Here is a 23,443-nt window from a genome sequence, read left to right as displayed (position 1 = left end):
TCTCCAGTAAGTTTCCCATCTCCCTCCTTCCCTGAACTCCAGGCTTCATACAGCCTGTCTCCTCATATCTTGCCCACAGCTTCCCCCTCAGATTCAGGCCTGTGGTCTACTCTTTGTCAAAGCCACCATACTCTTCGGCCATATTGCCTTAGCACGTGCGATTTCCCACCGGCATCTTTGTGACAGACAGCCCCCATCCACACCAATTCTTACCTCCCTTTCACCTCCTTCCTGTGTACCTTCCCGGCTTCTGACCTCTCTATGCCTACCTGGGCTGGGTGTGGCCCAGCTGAGCAACAGGATGTGCTGACCTTACAACCCACCTCTTGAGAGACGCCGCCATTTTGCTTTCTTTCACTGGCTCCATACAGAAACTCAAAGGATCAGCTGTAGAAGCCAAGTGCTGAGGCTGACAGAGCTCCCTACCAACCTTTAGCTGCCCACCTCTGGACCATCAGGTGGGAAAGTGGCTTATTTCACTGCTAGAATGAGTGCATTTGTTGAAGCAGCTTGCCTGTATCCTGGCCAATCGATAGCCCATCTTAACCAAACCCTAGCAAAGCCTTTCCCCATCCGACAAGGCCGGTCCAAACATTCCTATTTGATGTATTCTCCCACCACCGAGACCTTATGAGTTTATTAAATGTGTATATGTGAGAGGGGGGCAACATTTGCAATCAGCCTCTTCAGAAATCCTCCAGGTGGCAGAGGTCACAAGTCTTAATGTCTCATGCAAATTCCAGCACCCGGCACACCATTGGTACTCAATAATGTCGCCATGTAATTGTACTAATTATTTTCATAAGATCACCTTCCTAAGTGAGATAAAGTTGACATGTGAAGTATACCTGTTCTTAAAGAAAAAAAACAAACAAACAAAACCCCAGATCCATGCTCTGTGGTGACACGTCCGTCCAAGGTCAGGAAGACCCTGGATACGGCATTGCTTTGATTGATTCTCTTTCATTATTTTTTTTTTTTTACTATTATTTAAAATGGTTCCAAATAATGCAGTTAAAGTCCGGCAGCACATTCCTCCTTCCAAATATAACTGTCATTACGATAGAGTAAGTTTCAGAAATGTTTATATATTATCAAAATTAAGTTTCAAAATGAGCTACAATATCTGGGAAGGGAGGATAATAATATTTCACAGAAACTAATTGGAAAGTTGTTTTGAAATAAAGTAGTTATTATTTCCATCATGGGAAGATGAAAGCGCTGAGGTTTTCTTTTATCTCACCCGGCCTAGTATCTTACATTATTTATTCAAACTGAAATTAAAACCTGGCCAAATCCTAGCGAGGCGCTGCCTATCAGTTAGAGATTATTCTTCTGGAAATGAACTTTTGTTCACAAATTTCATTACGCAGTTACAAATGACTATTATTAAAACGTAACATAGAAAAGGAAACTGCCTCGCCCCTCCCCCACCCCACTCTGGCTAAGGCCGCAGGGTTCCCTCTCCTCTCTAGCCTTATTCTCTCTCTGGGACTTGGAACACAATGTCGCCCTCTGCCCTAGTCACCAACCAACTGGAAGACTCTTACACTCCTCCCCTGTTCCACTGACCGCCTTATGAGGATGCTCCATGGGCTGTCCCTAGAATCCCAGGGCACCTTTAGTAACTTTTTTTTTTAAGATTTATTTATTATATGTAAGTACACTGTAGCTGTCTTCAGACACTCCAGAAGAGGGAGTCAGATCTTGTTAAGGATGGTTGTGAGCCACCATGTGGTTGCTGGGATTTGAACTCTGCACCTTTGGAAGAGCAGTCCGGTGCTCTTACCCACTGAGCCATCTCACCAGCCCACTTTTTTTTTTTTTAATTGCATTGATCTTTACAGTCTTAAAAAAACAGACACCCGGGAAAGTTCCCCAGTCTAGTGACATCACTAAGGCCTGTTTTTACTTTTATCTTTTCTTTTCCTTTCTATTTTATTTTCATTCTTGAAACAGGGTCTTACCAGTAGTCCAGGCTATCCTCAAACTCACACTTTCTGCCTCTCTGCCTCTGCCTCTGCCTCTGCCTCTGCCTCTGCCTCTGCCTCTGCCTCTGCCTCTGCCTCTGCCTCTGCCTCCCAGCTGTGGTGATCATAGGCAGTTAACAACTTACTCCTATTTTCACTACAGACTTGGGGGTATTATTGTGAATGAGGTGCTGGCCACCTGCAATTTCTGAATCCCAGTCTAAACCCTTTCCTATGTCCTGCTCCCTACATCTGGACTCCTGTTCCCTATGCCTGGACTGTCCCTCTTTCCTTTTTAAGTACCCACCTGCCATCTTGCCCTTCCACTTCCAGCTGAGACATAACTTCTTCCATGAGACTGCCCAACCTCCCTCCCAGCTACTGGGTCAGGTGCACCATACCATCCCTTGTTGCTTAACACTGTCTTTCTCTTTTTCCTTTCCTCCATCTCCTGTGGGGCCTGGGGCATCTCCAGTAGCAAATACAGCGGCAGCACAGAGCAACTGACCAATAAATGTCTCATTAGTCTAGGATTGAGATTTCATTATGGTGTCTAGCCTCTGGAAATACCGCTCTCCCACCGGAATCTGTACTCAGGCTCCTTGACATTAACTTTGCAGCACACCAGAACTCTGTGCTTCCTCTTTTTGGGCCTTTTTATTCTAGAGTTTAAATATTGTCGAATGTGGGAGGTTCTTCACATCCAAATTCCACCTCCTATGTGACTGTCCTTCATATTCAACCCTCCAGAACGCTCTCTAGTTCCCTGTCTCTCAGCAAGTGTTGATCTAGTGTGCACAAGTTAGTGGAGGGAAGAAATGTCTCCAGTGTGGGATAGGTAGTTGTACTAGATTAAGACTAGGGAATTGGCAACCTTAGCTTGCCATGCCTCTACTTTCTATGCTTAAAAAGCCTCATGACAGGAGGAGAAAGATGGCCGGGCAATCAGGAGCACAGAATGCTCTAGCAGAGGACCCGAGGTTGGTTTCTAGCATCCCACCTCAGACCATGCATAACCACCTGTAAATCCAGCTCCGGGGAGTCCAGTGACCTCTGGACTCTGAAGACCTCTACACTCATATGTACATACACACACACACACATACACACGCACACACACACTCCACATACATACCCACACACACATACACACCACACACACACAGCACACATACACAGCACACAGATACCACACACACCACACATACACACACACATACACATACCACACACACCATACACACACACACACACACCACACACACATACACCAAATACAGCATACACCACACATAAATACCACACATACACACATGCACACACCACACAAATTCACAGACACACACCAAACACACACACACCAAACACACATATACACACACACCAAACACCCCCCCACATACATACCCCACACACATACACACCAAACACAAACACATACCACATACACACCACGAACACATACATACACACACACACACACACACTTAAAAAATAAAAACCTTAAAAGACAAAAACAACATCTTAAGAGCCTTCCACCCCAGCCCGTGAGAGCCGCTTTCCAGTCAGCTCACCTCATCTTTTCTCTCTGCCTGGCGCTGCCAACAGCTCCTTTTTCATCACAGGCATCTAGATTTATGTCTTGCCTGGTTGTTTGTCTTTCTGTCTGTTTAACTGTGATGAAAGGTAGATGTAAGAGCAGGTTTTCCCGGGAGTAAAGTCACCTAGATCGTTTCTCTGTTTTCCTAGAGAGGATGATACAGGGAAAGGGCTGACCGCTATTTCTGACCTTGGTTCACACCAACTGCAATACCTGAGGCACGAGAGCATCCATAAACATACACCCCACTTCCCGTCTCAAGCTAAGAGCTACTGAGGATGACGGCTCAGGAGACAGACAGATTAAAAACGTCAGTGTTGTGAATATAACCAATAAGGCTGATTAGAGAACTTGGCTGGGGAATCAGGCACAAACCCGCTTTCCAACAATCTTTCCCCATCAGGCAGATTGGCCCACCAGCCTAGGGCATCATTAAGATAATGCGAGACCCTTCTTACCCAGCAATGGCACTGTTCCAGCATGTCAATATCCTGACAATAGGAGGGGGGTCGGAGATTGTTTAATTCCTTCTCCAATCAGAGAAGCCCAGCGCTGTGATAAGTGTCACATCAAAAGAAATCTATCATGGGTCTCTCCACACAAGTCTCCCAAAGGCGACACCAACCACCCTAACATGTCTGAGAGTCTGATAGGTTCACGCTCCCTCTGTGATTCCACGTTTCCGTTTCCTTGCTGTAACAGGACAGTAGTTTTACCCTTCGCATGACGGGTGACAGATTGGTTTGGCCTCATCTAGGGACCGAGGTAAGTTTCTCACTGACCATTCGGCCTAAGCCAGAGAAGAGTTAGATTTTAATGGGTACCCTGATTACGTGGACGCCCAGTCCTTTTCTACATCTGTTTCCAGCTGTGTACAGAGCCAGGTAAGACACACTCATTCTATGCTGTCATGAGCACACGCTACGCTATTCCGTCATCTTTGAGAGGCTTACCTCATCATCTTCTAAATCAGCTTTTACATTTGTTACTGGACATGTGGAGACAGAAGAGACCGAGAATGGGACCCGTGTACCCTAACCATGAGACACACACTACGGCTGACCAGGAATCACTCAGATGAGCTCAGACTATTTAAAAAATAATACTTGGGAAAGATGACCGGACTACATTAAAAGAGACAGAGGGCAGTGGTGGCAGGCAGTGGTGCTGATGGTGAGCAGTGTGTGAATGTGCCACACACTAAGCCCTTTGTGTGTTCTGCACCACTTACTCTCGAGCCATAGGACTTAGCATTTACCTCTATCTTACAGGGTAAAGAGCTCAGGTTGAGAGATGCTAATTGGCCTGTGGTCTTGCATATGCAGGAAGTGGGACAGCTACCATTGATCCAGGATGGTTTCTGAGCCCTCTCTCAAGATGTACACTGGATTAAATTGAACATGTGTGATGGGAGAGTTTCTTCCCCCAATAAGTTGATGTAAAATGAGTGTAAATGTTCATCTAAGGGTTCAGAAACACACAATACTCATTATCAGCTACAATCAAAGTAAAAAGATGAATCAAAAATACACAGGCTCAGTGCTTGGGGCAGATGATAAGACATTAACAATCAACAAAGAGGAAGTCATGGATCTCAACTCCTGTTGTATTTCCATCTTCTTTATCAAGGAGAGAAATCTTTAAACTCGGGAGGGCTAAATAAATGTGGTTTAAAAGAAATTGAAGTCTAAGATAGGCAAGGCGATAGTGCGAGACCGTCTTGCTGTTTTAAATGAGTTCAAGTCTCCAGGCCTAAACAAATTATATCCCAGAGTACCAGAGAGTTCACAGATGTAATCAAGGCGTCACTGTCAGGAATCTTTGAGAAATCGTGGGGAACAGAGAAGGTGCTAGGGAAACAGATCTTGAAATAGAGCATTCCGATTTTTATATGCAAGGAGAGAAAGCATATCCATGATCAACAACTTGAGATTAATTTTGAACCTGGGAAGCATTCTAAAATGAATAATTATTTTGAACACTCAAGTATTTAAGGTCACAGCCACTAGGAACCAAGGTGGAACCATTGATAAAGCCAGCGTAGAAAAGTCACAAAGATCCTGCACGCCCCTTTTTTGAGGGTACAAGGGCTGTTGAGAGCAAATATGTCTTGGATAGCATGAGGGACGTGACACAGACTTTGGGGAGTTTCTGTTAAGTAACAGTGCTAGATAATTAATAGGGCCCCCCTTTTTCTTTTAAGCTTTTCCTCAGAGAAAGGGCATTTTAGGAATGAGGTCAACCAACTCCCATGTCTTTCCAATCCCCCAGACAAGCTCAGATCCTTGTGTGACTTTTATCCATGAGAGCACTTTTGACACTTCATCTTCACTGTCGGCCTAACGGGATTCGGAATCACTGAGCAGGCCCACTCTATGCGAGCTTTTTGGGAGAGGTTTTACTAAAGGAAGGAAGATCTGCCCTAAATATAGACAGCATCATGACCTGGGCTGGGTCCCCCACCTAAATAAAGTGGGGGAGGCCTAATGAACACCAGCACTTATGTCTGTCTCTCCATCTGCTTCCAGTCTACGGACATGCTGTGATCAGTTCAACCAACCATGGCTTTGCACCATGACGCATCCCCTCTTAAATCACCAAGTGAAAGAAATCCTGGCCTGAAGCTGGGTCTGCCAGGGGTGTGCACAGAAATAAACATACTACAGAGAAATGGCACTAAGGAGGTCTGCTGCCATGCAAAGTGAGCTCCTAGGCTGTGCGAGAAATATTGAAGAGTTAGACACAGTGGTCCACGGATGCCTTAGAACACAGGAAGGAGAGTGTAATGGAGCCTTCTGCTGGGAGTCTAGAAAGCCAGCTTGCTAATAGATGAAGATAGTCAAGACTGGGCTCATGGGGCATCTGGAAGATAACAGGATTCTATGAGTGAGTGAGGATGATCTGAGAAGTAATGAGCTAAAGTTGTCTGGTGGCATAAATTTCCAGACAGTATAACATCCAGGATGCAGCCTGGTCTACACCAAACACAGGATTATATTTACTCAGACGTACAGTGAAAGAAAGCAGAAAATGGAGTGGAATGATGTGGAAATCATGCGGTTTGACAGGAAAGGAACATGAGCCCAGTTCAAGGTGTAAATAGAGATATACATTTCAGCCATGAAAGGGACTTATACCTGGTTAAAGTTGAGGACAGGGTAAGCTCAGATAAGATGGCTATGAGTGGAGCTTGTACTAAGCTTGTAAGACAACAAGACCTTGCCAGGAGACCTATAGAGTATAGCAATGCAAATTCATTACAGAGTGTCTGAAAAAAGATAGAGCCTTTGGGGTACCCTGCTAAAAGCCAGATGCCCAGGGACTTCCAGACATGAGGCTTACCATGGCTACGGCTCAGGGGAGCCAGGCTACATCTTGAGTTGGCAGCAGAACTTGGTGCTGTCCACACTGTCTTTGTTTTTATAAAGATGAAAAAAATACAAGATTGGAGGGGGCCTGAATGTTTATGCTGATGTTTCCGAAAGCCACTGCAGCCAGGAAATGTATAGATAGCAGGTTCGCAATCTCTACATGAAACTTGTGAGTGGGCTATGCACGAAACTGGAAGGGAGAGCCTAAAGTTCGTTGGAGACTAGAGATACTAAGGGTAACATATTGTTCAAGGAAGGCCGTAGACGATGACTAGAGCTGGCCTGAAAGAGAGCCCATGCATGATGCGGGTCAAAGAGCTGGAGGGGCAGGACCACCCAAGCCCTCTGAAGCTCAGGTGATGCTATCACAAACACTAAATGCCAGACATGGAGATGCAGAGGTTACGGTTTGACCTGCTGGCCTCCAGACTGGTTCACCCTCCTTTCTATGCCTCCACCCCTCCCTTTTAGACTGGGAATGTCCCCTCTACACCACTGTATGTTGGAAGTACATGACTTTTTTTTATGTTTCTCAGAGGCTCAAAATTAAGATTGAACCTTAAAATAAATGTGAAATTTGGGGAAGGGGGGCTCTTAGAGATAAACTAAATATACTTTGTATTACGATGTCATCTTGAGACTATGGGGACAGCGTGGAATTGCTGTGATTTACACTGAATAATGTGTTTGGGGTCAAGTTGAGAAGGGGTGGACTTGTCAGTCCGACTGGTTTTAAAATTACCTTGGAGAAACGCCTTTGGGTGTATCTGTGAGGATACCATCAGAGGGGCACAGCTAAAAGAGAAAGACACACACTACAGACAAGTGACACCATGCTGCATCTGGGGTCCCTAAGTGGATGAAGTAGACCTCTCCTTTCCTTTTCTCTTCCCTCTCTCCTCCTCTTCCTCCTAACCCACTTTCCTTCCTCCCTCCCTGCTTTCTGACTCCAGACAACATAACCAGCCTCTACAATGTATCATGCCTGCCTTCTATGAGCGGCTACATGCACTCCAGTTAGTGAGCTCAAATATATCCTTCTCCCCTTAAATTTCTTCTGTGGGGTGTGTTTTCCACAACAAAATTAACTAATACAATGAGGCTTACCAAGTCTCTAAATATTCCTAGCAATCATATGGATAAGACCCGTAGTAAGGTACAAGTGTCTGGCTGATGATCCGAAGCAAATATCCTTTGCACTAGATATGGATGTCCTTCTGACTAGAGCCTTCTCCTTCAGGGAGCTGCATAGCCTATGCAGACCTTCCATCAGAAGATCCAGTGTCATCTCCTCACAGGGGTCTTCAGCCATATAAGACAGCAAATTTTTTTACTTTAAGGATATGTCCCCTGGGAGGTCAATCCCACTCCTATTGATGGACCCATAGCCATCAGCATCTGAGTAGCACATGTTGTACTCAGTGGCTCCTTTAAAGAAAGCAGGCAATGCAAAGGTTGAAAGGAGGTGTGAGTGGATCTTGGGGGAATCAGGAGAAGGAGGAAGGGTGAATATGATCAAAATACACTGTAAAACATTCTCCAAGAATAAAAATACTGTCCTAGTTCGGTGTGTGGTGCTGTGACCTAGCACCATGACCTAGCAAGCTGGGGAGGAAAGGGTTTACTTGGCTTACACTTCTACATCACTGTCTGTCACATAAGGAAGCCAGGACAGGAAGTCAAGCAAGGCAGGAACCCAGAGGGCAGAGCTGATGCAGAAGCCAGAAGCCATGGAGGAGTGCTGCTTACTGGATTGCTCCTCATGACTTGTTCAGCCTTCTTTCTTATAGAACCCAGGACCACCAGCCCAGAGATGGCACCACCCATAATGGGCTGGGCCCTCCCCCATCAATCAATTAAGAAAATGCCCCAAAGCTGCATCTTATGAAAACATTTTCTTGGGCTGGAGAAATGGAGAATGGCTCAGTGGTGAAGAGCATTGACTGCTCTCCCAAAGGTCCTGAGTTCAGTTCCCAGCAACCACATGGTGGCTCACAACCATCTGTAATGGGATATGATGACCTTTTCTGGTGTGTCTGAAGACAGCTACAGGGTACTTGCATATAATAAGTAATAAGTAAATCTTTGGGCTGGAGTGAGCGGGGCTGGAGCAAGTGGGGAAAAAAAGAAAAAGAAAACATTTTCTCAACTGGGGTTCCTTCCCTCTTTTCAGATAATATTAGATTATGTCAAGTTGACATAAAACTAGCCCAGCACAAATATTATACTAAGGAAAAACCAGCATGTGCCCCACCATACTCTCAAAGTTCCTTTATTTTTCTACATAGCTCCTATCCTTCATCTATATTTTATCTCTTATCCCTAGCTATCATTGTATAACATACAAAATTAATACATTAATGTGTGTGCTCACCTAGCTATCACACAAACACCCACATGTGCACGCATGGATGGACACAAACACACACACACACACACACACACACACACACACACGCTACTGTCCTCTTCTTAGAGATGTGACTGGTTTTTTTCTTACATTTTTGCCTTTCAGAATGTCAGTACCATAAGAATAAATGCTTTCTCTCTTTCTTTTTCTTTCTTCTTTCTTTCTTTTTGTTCTCCCTTCCTTTCCTTCTCCCTTTCCTTCCTCCCTTCCTTTCTTACCACTCTCTTCTTCATCAATACAACAGTAGAGAACACAGGCTCGGCACATGTGTCACACCATAATATGTGTCTAATGTAATGGAGGCCAGCCTGAAGGGTGTTCTCTAATGGGACGGCTACTTGGTTCTGTCGCTGACCCTGTATAAAGTATTAACTCAGATCCAGGTAAGAAGAAAAATAAGAAAACAGAGTCTTTGCTCAAGTATCATCACTGGTATTTTCACCAGCCTGGTGAGTGAAGGGCACTGAGGCAGACCCATCTTGCTGCAGACGCTCACAACAAGCCTACAGGGAAGACACCGCCATCCTTCCCATTTCCAGATGAGCAAACTGGGCTCCGGGGATTTAAACCGACCTGTCTACCATCGCACAGCAGGCACAAAACGAAGCTGGGATTAAAATCCAAGATATGTCGCACGGCGAAGAACATCCTTTCCTTTACAATACTCCGATAACACCAAAACACGGGAGTCTTATTTAATTTTCAGCTGGCAAGAAAATTGGAACACAGATGAAAAGGTGAGATTTTGTGAGAGTCTGACAGATCTGAATGGCAGGCCAGAATTTTTTTTTTTAAAAAAAAATATGTATGTTAGGTATAAAGGTAAGATCTAATACAGCAATTTAAAGTCAAATACATGAGTGCATAGTGGATGGGAAATAGTCATTTATTTTACATAGACTAAGAGCCCTCAGCCAACCACAGCTCATAATGAGCTAACAATGGAAAATGACTGCCAAACGGACTAAAACAATGTTAAGTGTGTTGTCAAAGACTTCAACAACGCAAAGAGTTTCTAGTTGAGTTCTATGGTTGTTAGACCAGGGAAACCAAAGTTAAGAGTATCAGGCTATTGAATTGTAATTCAGTGTGTGTGAGTGTGTGTGTGTTTATATATGTATATGAAGGCATATATATTCATATACATATGTGAATGAATGACTGAAGAGTTAGTTGAACTTTGGTCTAAGCAAGAAGACAAAGAGGTAAGAGACCCAACTTCTCTCTGAAGTGCTGTTAAGACAAAACGAGGGGACCAGAAGGGATATAGGGAACAGCTCAGGACACAAAACCCACTGAGAACTGGCTCCTTCCAAGGCAAAAGCCATCTGAGAGACAACCATTCAGAGGCTACATGACCATCTGATGCTTGAGTCGATCCTAAGCTCTAAGCAAGTCCGTTGACTCTGTTAAAGGTTTCGTTCCCAGCCCCATCTATATATGGAGGCCTTATTTTCTGAACTGTAAGCCAACACCATCGAACCTTATAACAGATTGTGCTGTGGCGTCTGGGTTTAAAAGATAGTCTGGTGGGTAAAGTCACCAAAACTTCAGTTTTCAGGAGATGTCAATCATTGAGCTGTTGTGTGTGTGTGAGGGGGGGTATATAAAATTGGGAAAATGTTAAAACACTGGCGTCCCTCTCCTTTCCCCCACACCCCCTCTGAAGACTTACATTTCCAATAAAGGAGTTGCATAAGATTTCATCCATTTTTCTTAGAGCGTTTCCATGAATTTCTTTCTACAATATATAATTATTAATTTCAATTTATTTGGGTTTAGAAAATCAAGAAGCCCCTGGAGGAAAAATAAACTTCCTAGGGCATAATGAGATGATCACCCCTCTCTCAGAAGCTATGCTCACCCTTTATTCTGACACCACTTCTGGATAAATTGGAGAATTCTTCCCTAGATCCCAAAGTAGCTTGCTCCTCCCATGTGGATGGGAGTGTCTCCCTAACACCTTTTTATCCTAGGGTTCCCAAACAGAGGTAGGTAGAGCAAAGACTGTCTCGTGAGCAGATCTGGGCTCAATTCTGTTTCCATAGGAAGCCATCCGACTGATTAAGACCCTGTAATTCCAGATATCATGCATCGGCCTGGTATCAGCTGTTCCCTATTAGACACAATGTTCTGTTCAATAGACTACTTTGTTTCACACTGACAGTCATTTTTCACCCTGCATGGCAGAATTTCAAAGCCAAGAATCATGTAATACACAGTAAACAAACAAAATTAGACTCAAAATTGCCTTCTTTGATTTTGATATATTAATCAACTCCTTGGGAATGCTTCTAAACATTTTCAATTACATCAAAAACAGGCTGGCAACATTTCCCAACTTCAAAAAAAAATCAGGCTTAGTTAAAGGTTTGTTTTCTATTCCACAGATATTCCTATTACATATTTGCAACTGTTTCTCTTTTAGGACAGATTGATTGATAGTATCAGTTCTAAAATCTCAGCATGTCCACAGGGGGCTGGAAAGAGTGTTTCCATCTGCGATATTCATTAGCCAAGGCAGAACTATTCATCTCTATGTCTGATTCTCAGTTTGGCTGCAGCCTTGGGTCTGTGCGTATCCCCTTGAGTAAAGGTCTCTTGGTTGCCATTCAGTGTTCTCCAAGAACAGGTGTAAGCTCTAGAGACAGAGGCCAAAGAATGGATCCAAGGAGCCAAGAAGAGAAAGAGCGATCTTGCTACCCCAAAGACCCAATCCTATGGGCTCTGTTTCAAGCCTTTCTTGAATGAGCTGAAAAATCTGAGCATTTAAATTGTTAACAAGAATAGGGTTGAAAAGGAAACCAGGAGGTAGGGTATGATCTAAAAATAAGTAGAAAAGTGAGCATGCGCAATTTTATAGATTAAGTGGTGCTACGTGTGGACAGTTTAGCAGCCCAGATGATTACTAACGCTGTGTTGCTTACATTCTATCTGTGGTTGGCTTTTATCAAGGGAAAATCATGGTCGGAATTCAGCCAAACCAACATCCTCCCCTAACAATGGTCCCGAAGGGCTCAAGACCACCCCTGCTGGTAACTGCTCCTTTTCAAGAACTGTCTTCGAGACTAGTTCAAGCTGGAGAAATATGAGGGTTTATAGAACCCTTTGGTCTAAGCTGAGTGCCAGCTATAAGAGCAACAAAGAGGTAGAATATACAGGGAGACTCTCTCCAGGCCCTACCCCTTCCTTTGAAGCTATTGGCAGAAGCCGCAGCCGACTGTGTGGCTACTGGTAGCTTTCCGTGTCCCAGTGGATGGCCTCAGACCCACACCACTAGGGGCAGCACTAATTGAAATAAGTGGCTTAGTGGCGTGGTGGCACACGCCTTTCATCTCAGTACCCAGGAAGCAGAGTCGGGTAGGGATCTCTGTGAATTCAAGGCCAACCTGGACTACCTAGTAAACTCCAGGCCATCCAGGGCTACAGAGTGTGATCCTGTGTCAAAAAGAAAAGACTTGTGAAGGAAGAAGGGGGAAGTGTTGAGAGGGATCTGGGGGAAGCTGGTGGGGAGAAAGGGAAATGGTTATAATCAGAATTCATTGTAGACATGTGTGAAATGCTCAAAGAGCCCAAGGGGATTAGAATGTTTGCCGAGCAGAGGTTACATTCATGTATATACATGTGGCACATGCAAATCACACTCTAGTGACATCTCTTATATATTAGATGGGGCAATATGTCACCACATTGGAATTTCATCCCTCATTAAAACAGAAAAGAAACTGGAATGTCTTCGACACTTGAAGGAGCTCTCTGAAAAGATAAAGGATGCTGAAGCCTGAAAACAGCTGAAGTGTCCCCATGATGCATTTGTTGGGAGTTTGGTCCTCAGTGTAGTGGGGCTGACAGGGAGAGGTCAGCTGTTTAAGAAGTGGGACCAAGTCCTTTAGGTCACTGGGAAGCTGTCCTCCAAAGGACTCAGGGACAGGTCACTGTCATAAGATCCTGCTCCTGTGTTGTGACTTCCTGGTTGGCAGTGTGATTGGTGCTTTCTCTTGTTTCCACCATTGTGCCATCTACCATGAGGTCCTCATCAGATGTTGGTGCCAGGCCCTTATTCAGCAGAACAGTGAGCTGGATGAGCCTCTTTCCACTACACACTAGCCTGTGTCTGGTATTTTATTATAGCAATGGAAAATAGCATCTTGGAAGACTCACTAAAGTAGATAAGCCATTTTTTTTTAAAGACCAGGTTTCTCTGTGTAGCCCTGGCATTGCTAGAATTCACTCTGTAGACCAGGCTGGTCTCAAACTCAGAAATTTGCCTGCCTCTACTTTGAGAGTGCTAGGATTAAAAATGTTCACCTCCACTGCCTGGCAGATGAGCTAGAAGAGTCCAAAATAATCACTACATAAGCTTCGTACCCCTCCAAATATTCACATTCTTATCCATCAAATGTATTACTGGTTCAAGACAGACAGGCTGTGAGCACCATGAATGTAGGTAAAGACAGAATTTTAAGGCCTATTCTAGGATTCTCAGGAATACCTCTCTTTTCCAGCATTAACTGTGTATATCACAGTGAGGAGACCCCTGGATGCCAGGAGACAGAGGCTCATGAAAGAATTCATAGGCTTATCCCCTATTGAATGTAATGCCAAACACCATCTCAACATTGCATTCTTTCTATTGCCTTGCCTGGGGTGGGGTTTTTAATGATTCAAGGCTGGTATTGTTTCCTGAGGGAGTGAAGCAGAGTGGAGTGGAGTCTCACCCACCAGGTAGATTCCTATGAAGACTGAGCTGGAGAAGAGCTTCCCAGTTGGCAGACCAAAAAGTCCTGAGGCAGGTTTTGCTTTTCAGTAGGCAGGCAGAAAGCAAACACCCATGCTGACATGCAGTCACCCCCACCTTGGCCTGCCTTATAAGGGATGAGGAGTAATGTGCTTCTCCACAGCCCATCCTCAGAGACACACCATAGAGAAGGGCCAGCAGGCAGGAGGCGCTCGGAATGAACGGGCGTCATAAAGCTCTAGCTTTTGATTTAAGTCATTTCCCGTTATCTTCCTCAACACTGGCATACAAGTGTGTCCACCAGAAGGGAACACGGGCACTCTGCTCTTGGGTTATAAACGATGATCACCGTCTAATCAGGGTATTTGTTACATGGAAAGAAGAAATCACTGGGAGCCAATGCCAAGGACTGAGGCCCCTCTGAGGGACATTCCTAAAGGTCTCGAGAGAGCGTCCCCCTCTACTAAGCTCACCTCCAGACTGCTTTGCCTAAATGACTGACAGAAATCCAGAATTGCATGCCGTTGCTCTGAAGGGGAACCTTAGCCCCTATTCCCGTTTGGGGTCCTAGTGGGTCCATTGATTAATCGCTTCCTAAAATCACAAATATTCAAAGCAGATACAGAGTAAAGGGGGTCTAAGCTCTAATGTCAAGAGAGGCGAGGGCCATAGGGAGCCAGAAGTTTGAAGGAATGTCCAATTGTAGAGACATAAAACATATTCACTCTGGGAGAAGGTCACTGCATAGACTGACAGGCAGACATATGCCAGCAGACACTAAGACACATGCTGGTATACAAGTACTGACACACAAACACACAAACACACACATACATACTTGATTACACACAGATATAGATAGATAGATAGATAGATAGATACACATAATACATACACACATATCTGTATGTGTGTGTCTGTGTGTGTAGCAGGTTGCAGCATTGCTTACTCTGGGGTTTCCAGGACACTGGTGTCCTGGAATTCTGTGTCAGCCACTCAGTGCCAGCTCACAGCCTCTGGGACATCCAGCATTACCCATCTTGGCCCATTGGGCTATCCACATCAGTACCATGTTGTCTGAACATAAACTGATCTGTAGAGAGCCTTCTATCTCCAACAGCTAATATCAGGAACTCTACCTAAGTGGACCTTCAGAGCGATGGCAGCCACAGAACACTAGCTGAGTCAAGAGAGAAAGAAATTGAGGAAGAGCTTCTGAAGTCACCGAAACCTCCCTCTAGACTTGATAATTAACGACTGCATTTACTTTAAAAGGCCCTTATAAACTATAACCCTGGTGATTCACATGAATCAGTTAACAGCTATGTCTAGTAATTATCTAGCAGAAAATTGAATATATGTTAAATATATGGCAAATTAATTTGGGTTCCATTTAACACAACAGTGATCTCAGTTCACATATGTTCGGTCTCCTTAATCTACAGCTGCTATGGCGTGATTCTGTGCCGAAGACTGTAGAGAAGCAGAAAGCCAGTTTTCAGATGTCTAAATTAAGTATGTCTGTTAGGAAGACACCAGTTCTTAGGAGACGGCTATGCTGATGTAACAAAAGCTTGGTGTCATTCATTCCACTGACTGAAGAGCTACTCCATTCAGACTGATGGGCCCATTCAGTACACAGTGCCCCAAAATGATGCTGCCCAAAGAGTTTCAGATGCCGCAACAGAAAGAAGGAGAGCCTGTGTGCTCAATAGCCATTTTATAACTTAATGTTCACAGGCTAGAACATAAAACACTAACCCAAGGGTAAGAAAATTACAGTCAAAGATAGCGGTACATGCCTGCAGTTCGCTCCTGAAGATCGTGATTTTGAGGGTGTTCTGGGATTCAGGGAAGGACCCTATCTTAAAAGAAAGGAAATGAGAAGAGAGGGGAGGGAGGGAGAGGAGGAGAGGGGAGAGCAAAGAGAGAGGAGGGGAGAGGAGGGCAGGAGGGGGGAAGGAGGGAGAGACAGAGAGGGCAGAAAGAGAAACAGAGGGAAGAGAAGGAAGGAGGGAAGTGGGAGGGATGAAAGGAAGGGAGGGAGGGAGAGGAGGAAGAAATGACACTTACACAGAGATAGTGGCCCTTGGTACCTGAAACCAGCAGAAAACAGGCCCTGCCTGGTCCTACTGATCCAATTTAGTGGAAACTAGGATCAATGAATCCTAGGAGACATTGTGATTAAATGATGTCATGTCCTATTTAGTGAGCACCTTGTTTTTCTGTTAACAATTTGAGACCATCAAGGCTAGCTTACATAATGACTCTTACTGTGTCACAATGCAGTAAGCCCCGCCACCCCCTCATGTGGTAATTCACCAGGTCAACAAGTACCCAAGCTCCTCCTCCTCTCCTTCCTGCAAACATAGGCAAGGTACTTTCTTCCCTCTGAGGCTAGTTCTCAGGGATGCAAGGTAGCCCTCAGGATTCTGGGCATCCTATAAAAAGGATCAAAGTGACGGAGGTGTCTCTTTCAAAGTGCAAATTTTATGTGGGAACATCACCTTTACTCCCACCCCCAACCAAGAACCCCCCNCCCCCACCCCCACCAAAACCCTCCCACCTCCTCCTACCCCCTTCTCCTTAGTCAAACTCTGACTCTTGTGTTAATCAATGCCTGAAAAGGCAGCCATTGGAAATTGAGTGTCTAGCTTAGAGCACTCAAGATGCATCGCCTCCTGAAGCTGAGGAAGACCCCAGCTCCCTCCAAGCACAGAACCAAAATGTCTGAGGAAATCAGAGGCCCAGGCAGGAAGCAACTGACAGGAATGGTACCGGAACAGACAGCCTAAGGCTTCTGCCCCACACAGACCAAGACAGAAGGGAAAGCTTAACTCACTGCCCCCATCTCAGTTCACAGAGCTGACTCTCTTTATCTCTCGGCTGTACCATATGCCTGGGATTAGCCATTGTTGGGGTGACGATATGTCTTCAGAGAGACCTGGAAAGCTGTGGGCCCCTCTTTAAAAGTCACTAAGTGATTGTAATTGAGGCACAAATCATCGTTAAACTCTGTCGTCTACATGGTCTCGGAATAGACATTTCCTATTCGACTGAAAAATTAAGGATTTCCTTTACTGGAAATGGGAGTTCCATTGAATTTCCAGTAACAGTCTGGCATTCCAGATGTGCACTCTTAATAAGTTTATATCGGTTAATTGGACCAAATTTATCTAATGAGCTACTAAAATGGCCCACTGCTTATGCAAATTAGTAACTGAGCCATGGCTGTATTAAAAGGAACATATTATCTGACATCACCTGACTGTATTCAGACATGCATTGTTTCATTTCTTATTTGATTCTAAGTTCCTCATTTATTACATTTCCCTCATTTAAAAAAATTGGCTAAAATAATACATCGTAAAGTGTGTTCTAAAATATTCAATCAGTTCTAATGAGAAACGGAAGCGATGAAATATTTCACTCTGTCAGGAAAGATGTGGTACCACTGTACAGTGACCAAGTAAGAGACCCGGAGGCCAACAGCACCAACCGGGTGCTGGGTGATGTAGTGTGTGTCAGGGATTATGAGGCCTCACCCTTCTTTTGTCTCACCCCTACAGGAAGCCTTAAACTGTGTGCCACGCTTATTAGTTTTCAGACATGGGAAGTAGAAGCGCAGAGAGGTTCTGTCACTTGCTTAAGGTCACACAGTTGATTGTGGCAGGTTTCAAACTAGGTGGGTTCAAACCCAAACCGCTTCACCGTTCCAGTAGCTGTTTAGCCTCAGAACGGCCTCTGGTTGCTCGGAACTGTGGGACTTTCCACTTCCTAATGAGTTCAACTAGAGGAGACAGAGGAGGCATTTAAGAATATCTCTAACCTTAGTCCTGAAAACGGCATAAAAGTTGTAACCCTTCTAGACGGCCAAATGGTTTACAGTACGTGTATGATACAACTAAAACCCATATCTAAACTTTCCAGAAGCTTCTTCAAGGTGACTCAGGGGTTAAAACAAGAAAGCCAGTAAGAGGCCTAAACCCTAAGTCAACTGGGCCCGGGACACTGGAGGCCTATATAGGAGGCAGGCTGCAGAGCTGGCTTTCCTATTAGCCAGCTCCTGGCTTCAGATCTTCTTGAGAAAGTGACAATGTTGCCCAACCTTAGGCTGTGGGAACTGTCCCTCCCAAGTAAATCCCCCTATAGAGGCGTTAGAATTGTGTCTTTTTAAAACTAGTTCAGTGAGCATAGCTACAAGGTTTCTCAAAATGCCCTCCTTGAAGTATCCAAACACAGAGACTAGAAACAGACAGATGCATGCACTCACAGAAGAATTCATATTAAACACTTTTCTCTGAACATTGCGAACTGCCCACCCACTCCCCACTCCCCACTCAGCACTTGGCTGAGGGGAGGAATTTTAAATCTGAAGGACTGAAGTCTCCGATCTTATTTGAAGAGAGCCAGTCACACTCAGCAGTAGGACATCTTCCTGGGATCAGCGGGGCCATTCATCCTTGCTGTGCCTGTTCACTGTGTGTAAAGAGGGACATCAAGTGGTCTAAGCTCTGGAAATCCCACACCGCTAGGGCTGTTTTCACCAGCCAGCTGCCGGCCACCAAAGAAAGGTGGCTTGTAGCATCTTGCAAAGGGCAGACGCATCTTCAGACACCACTAGGATGCCTGCAGTACATCCATCTTTTTCTGGGTGGACCTCATTATCTCAGTGATCTCCCCAAGATAAGGAAAGCCAGTGTTGCAAATGCAAAAATAATAACTCCTAGGTTATGGCGAGCACATAGGAATATGTTGTTTTATAGATTAATTTGATTTCCTAATCTCATACTTCTTCTATTAGATAATAAAGTTAATTTGTTATTCCTGGGAAAAAAAAACAATAGGACCCAAGAAAGCCAAAGCTATATGGATGTAGAGCCATGGTGTTAAAAAGAAATGACCTGCAAGGGCTAATCCATAACTGCTTAAAAATAGAGCCACTTGTTTGCATCTCCGATCAGGAAGGAATGCCAAATCAAAGTGCTGGACCCTTCAAGTCTCATGTTGTTGCAATTTCTTTTTCCTGTATTCATGGACAGATAGATTGAGAAGAGCTTTATCATAGTGTCTATGAGGAAAAGGTTAGGCAGCTGGAGAACAATGGAGAAAGCCACCAATGACAAACACCATCTGCCTGGTGTTTCAATGTTTCCTAAATCAGAAATGGCATGAAGTTTGTCCCCCAGTTTGCTGCTCTGTCCCTGTGATAGAACACTCAAACCAAAAGCCAGGTGGGGGAGAAAAGGATCTACTTTGTATATATTTCTATGTTATGGTCCACCATGTAGGGATCCAGGCCAGGAGCTCATGCAGAAACCTGGAGATGAGAATGGAACAGAGGCCATGGAGGAACACTTCCCACTAGCTTGCTTTATATGGCTTGCTTAGCTAGCTTTCTTATACAGCCTAGTCTCACCTGCCTAAGGATTGCACTGCCCACAGTGGACTGGACCCTTCTGTGTCAATTAGCAATCAAGAAAATGCCCTCCAACCATTCTGGAAATAAATCTGGCAGTTTCTCAGAAAATTTGAAATAGTTCTATCTGAAGATCCAGATATACCACCCCTGGACATAGACCCAAAAGATGATCCACCATGCCCTAAGATACATGCTCCACCATGTTCATTTCAGTCTTATTTGTAATAGCCAGAGGCTGGAAACAACCCAGATGTCCCTCAACAAAAGAACGGATACAGAAAATGTCGTTCATTTACACAACTGAATACTATTCAGCTATTAAAAAGAAGGACATCATGAATTTTTCAGGCAAATGGATGGATCTAGAAAATATCATCCTGAGTGGGGTAACCCAGACCCAAAAGGACATACATGGTATGACTCACCGATAAATGGATATCGCCCAAAAGTACAGAATAACTAGGATACAGTCCACAGACCATAAGAAGTGTAGCAAGCAGAAAGGCCCAAGTGAGAATGCTTCAATCCCACTTAGAAGGGGGAACAAAATAGTCACAGGAGACAGAGGGAGAGAGGAACCTGGGTGGGAGAAGAGAAAGGGAGGAGGAAAGGGGGACAAGATCAGGTATGGGGAGGAATAGGAGAGAAGCCCAGAGAGCCAGGAGAATGAATAGAGATATGCAGCCTCGCGAAGTGGGAGGTGGGGGGATCCTCGGGAAGTGGGAGGTGGGGGGACCCTCTAGAAAGTACCAGAAAGATCTGGGAGGTGAGAGACTCTCAAGACTCAATGGGGTGATCTTGGCCAAAATGCTCAAGAGTGGGGAGAGGGAACTCAAAGAGTCCACCTCCAGTAGAAAGACAGGGTCTCAAGTGGAAGGACAGGGTTACTGAACCACAGTCAAAATTTCTGACCCAGAATTGTTCCCGTCTAAAAGAACTGCAGGCACAAACATGGAGAAGAGACTGAAGGAAAGGGGGTCCAGTGACCAGTCCAACTTGGGAATCCATCTCATGGAAGGCCCCAAGGCCTGACATTATTACTGATGCTACGGTGTGCTTACAGACAGGAGCCTAACATGGTTGCCCTCTGAGAGGCCCTACCAGCAACTGACTGAGACAGACACAGATGCTTACACCCAGCCTTTGGACTGAAGTTAGTTACCCCTATGGTTGAATTAGGGGAAGAACTGAAGAAGCTGAAGGGGAAGGCAACCCCATAGGAAGACTAGCAGTCTTAACTAAACCAGACCCCTGGGCTCTCTCAAAGACTGAGCTACCAACCAAGCAGCATATGTGGGCTGGTGTGACCCCCCCACCACCACATATAGCAGAGGACTGCCTTGTCTGGCCTCAGTGGGAGAAGATGCACCTAATCCTTGAGGGACTGAGGTCCCAGGGAAAGTGAATGCCTGGTGTATGTGTGTGGGGGTGGGGGGAGTACCCTCTTGGAGGCAAGGGGGAGGAGGAATGGGATGAGGAATTATGGGAAGGAACACTGGGAGGGGGTAGTGGCTGGAATATAAATAAATAAAATAATTTTTAAAAAGAAAAGAAGGAAGGAAGGAAGGAAGGAAGGAAAGAAGGAAGAGGGCTGGTGAATTTGCTCAGCGGTTAAGAGCACTGACTGCTCTTCTGGAGGTCATGAGTTCAAATCCCAGCAACCACATGGTGGCTCACAACCACCTGTAATGAGAAACAAAACAAAACAAACAAACAAACAAAAATCTATGGGCCAGAGCAAGAAGGAGAAAGGGAAGGGGGAAAATGAAAAAAGAAAGAGAGAAAGAAAGAAAGGGAGAAAGAGAGAGAAAGAGAGCCCTCCCCCCACAGACATGCCCACAGGCCAATCTGATGGTCAGACTCCTTAGCTGAGGTTTATTCTTCCCAGGTGACTCTAGTTTGTGACAGGCTGACAGTAGACCAAACAGTACCAAGTTCTCTGGAGGCTGTTTCCCCCTTTATTCCCTCTGGCCACTAGTTCTATGCAAGGGAGATAAAACAGGAAGACCTGCTACACTGTCTTACCTGAGCTTAGGAGTTAATGGTAAAATACAACATCTAACGCTAATACGGAAAGCCAGCAACAAAGAGATGCACAGTCACAATGTTCCCTTGATCCTGCACCAGTGAGCTCTTCATAGGGCGCTGAGATCACGGAGAGAGGTTCCCTCCAGCTCAGACCCCAGCCAGACCCGGCTTCCTCCAAACCGCTTATTTCTTTGGGTATTTTCTTAATCTGAATAATATGAACAACAATACCTGCCCCAGAGGGTTACCGTGAGCAAGAAATCATCAGAGGGGATGCACCTGGCACTCGGCACTCGGCAGCCCTCCATGCTAGCTGCTGCCCTGTCTATCGCAGGACGAGGACCAGCCAACTGAGGAGCAGCAATTCGGCATGATATTCTGACCTGAGAAGTCTCCCATCTCCCATTCTAATAGCTGACTCAAGCTCTTCCTTTCCTGAATCTCTTTGAAAATTTAGTTCCAACAATTTTTTTTTAAGATTAAAAAACATTTAACCATGAGAGGCTTATCCTCATGTCCAATATCAAATGCACTCATTCCTACTTCTAAAAAAGGGGTGTGTGTGTGCGTGTGCGTGTGCGTGTGTGTGTGTGTGTGTGTGTGTGTGTGTCCATGCCGTGATATGTGCATGGTCATGTCAGAGAACAATTTGGTAAAGTCCCCACTTTTAGATGGTTTTGTGTGGGTGGAACTCAGGTGACCGGGCCTTCACAGCAACCTCCTTTATCTGCTTGGTCACCTCTCCTGCCCTCTTTTTAAAACTGCCTGTTTTCAGCAAGAAGAATTATGCCTCGAACCTAGTCCCATTTAAACACAGGTGTAGCTTTTCAATAGTGAAGCTGGGAGAGAGAGAGAGAGAGAGTCTGGCTATTCCAGGGTAGCCTTGAACTCACTATGTTGCTTAGGTTGGCCTCAAATTTGAAACTTAAAACTCATGATAATCCTCCTGCCTAAGCCTTTCAAGTACTTGGATTATAAACACAGCCACTACACTTGGCTTTGGTTATCTTAAAAGTGGAAAGTAAACCATTTTCAAAACAGCATACCATGAATTGCTTTTTTTTTCCATGCCAGCACACCCCAGATATCTATAGGATACGTGAGCATGTCGTGCATACATTGACTCTGCTGATGAGAATATTGCACTAAACCTAAATAAGTAGATCAGCAAAGATAAGGAAACCGTTACGGGTTTGTCACTGATTAATGTCTAAGTGTGGTGATGGCATCGTCGTTGTGCTTTTGGTTCTGATCTTCAAAAGATACGCCCTGAAATATTTACACACAAATTCTGAATCGCCTCTTGAAAATTAAGCTCCAACAGTAATGTTTTTTAAAGCTAAGTGTAAGTTGAAGTTGAAGAAAGAATGAAAAAAATATGATTGTCTTAAACTGATGGATTAATAAGACTATTCTCACGTGTCTAGTTTTGGCTGTTACTGAAACTGTTAGCCAAACTTGGGTGTGCACACACCTGTACTCAGGGGGACGGGGCCAGGAGGATCGTAGAGTTTGGGGCCAGCCTAGGGTAGGTAATGAGACACTGTCTCAAAAATACAAAGGAAGAGAAAATAAAAGAAGGGAGGGAAGATGGAGGAGAGGGGAAGAAAGGGGGGGTTCTATAATAAAAAAAATGTAAACATTTTCTCTCATAATTTATCTGCTAATGCCAAGCCCCCACACCTTTAAATCACAGCCGTTAATTCCCGACCGACTCAATGATAGTTTAATCAAGACTAATTGTTCCTAACACCCATCCCCTAAAGCAAACAAACAAAGGAAAGGAAGTACAGCTTCCCTGGCTTAGATGATGCTCTAAAACTCTCAACCCAATAACTAGCGCAGAGAAGCAATACTCAGTAATGTTATGGGAGCCGTTTACTGACATGTGTAAATAATACACT

This window comes from Mus pahari, chromosome 20, assembly GCF_900095145.1.
Source record: "Mus pahari chromosome 20, PAHARI_EIJ_v1.1, whole genome shotgun sequence".
NCBI classification, from domain to species: Eukaryota; Metazoa; Chordata; class Mammalia; order Rodentia; family Muridae; genus Mus; species Mus pahari.
The sequence above is the reverse complement of the archived record's forward strand: the minus strand, read 5'-3'. Positions refer to the sequence as shown.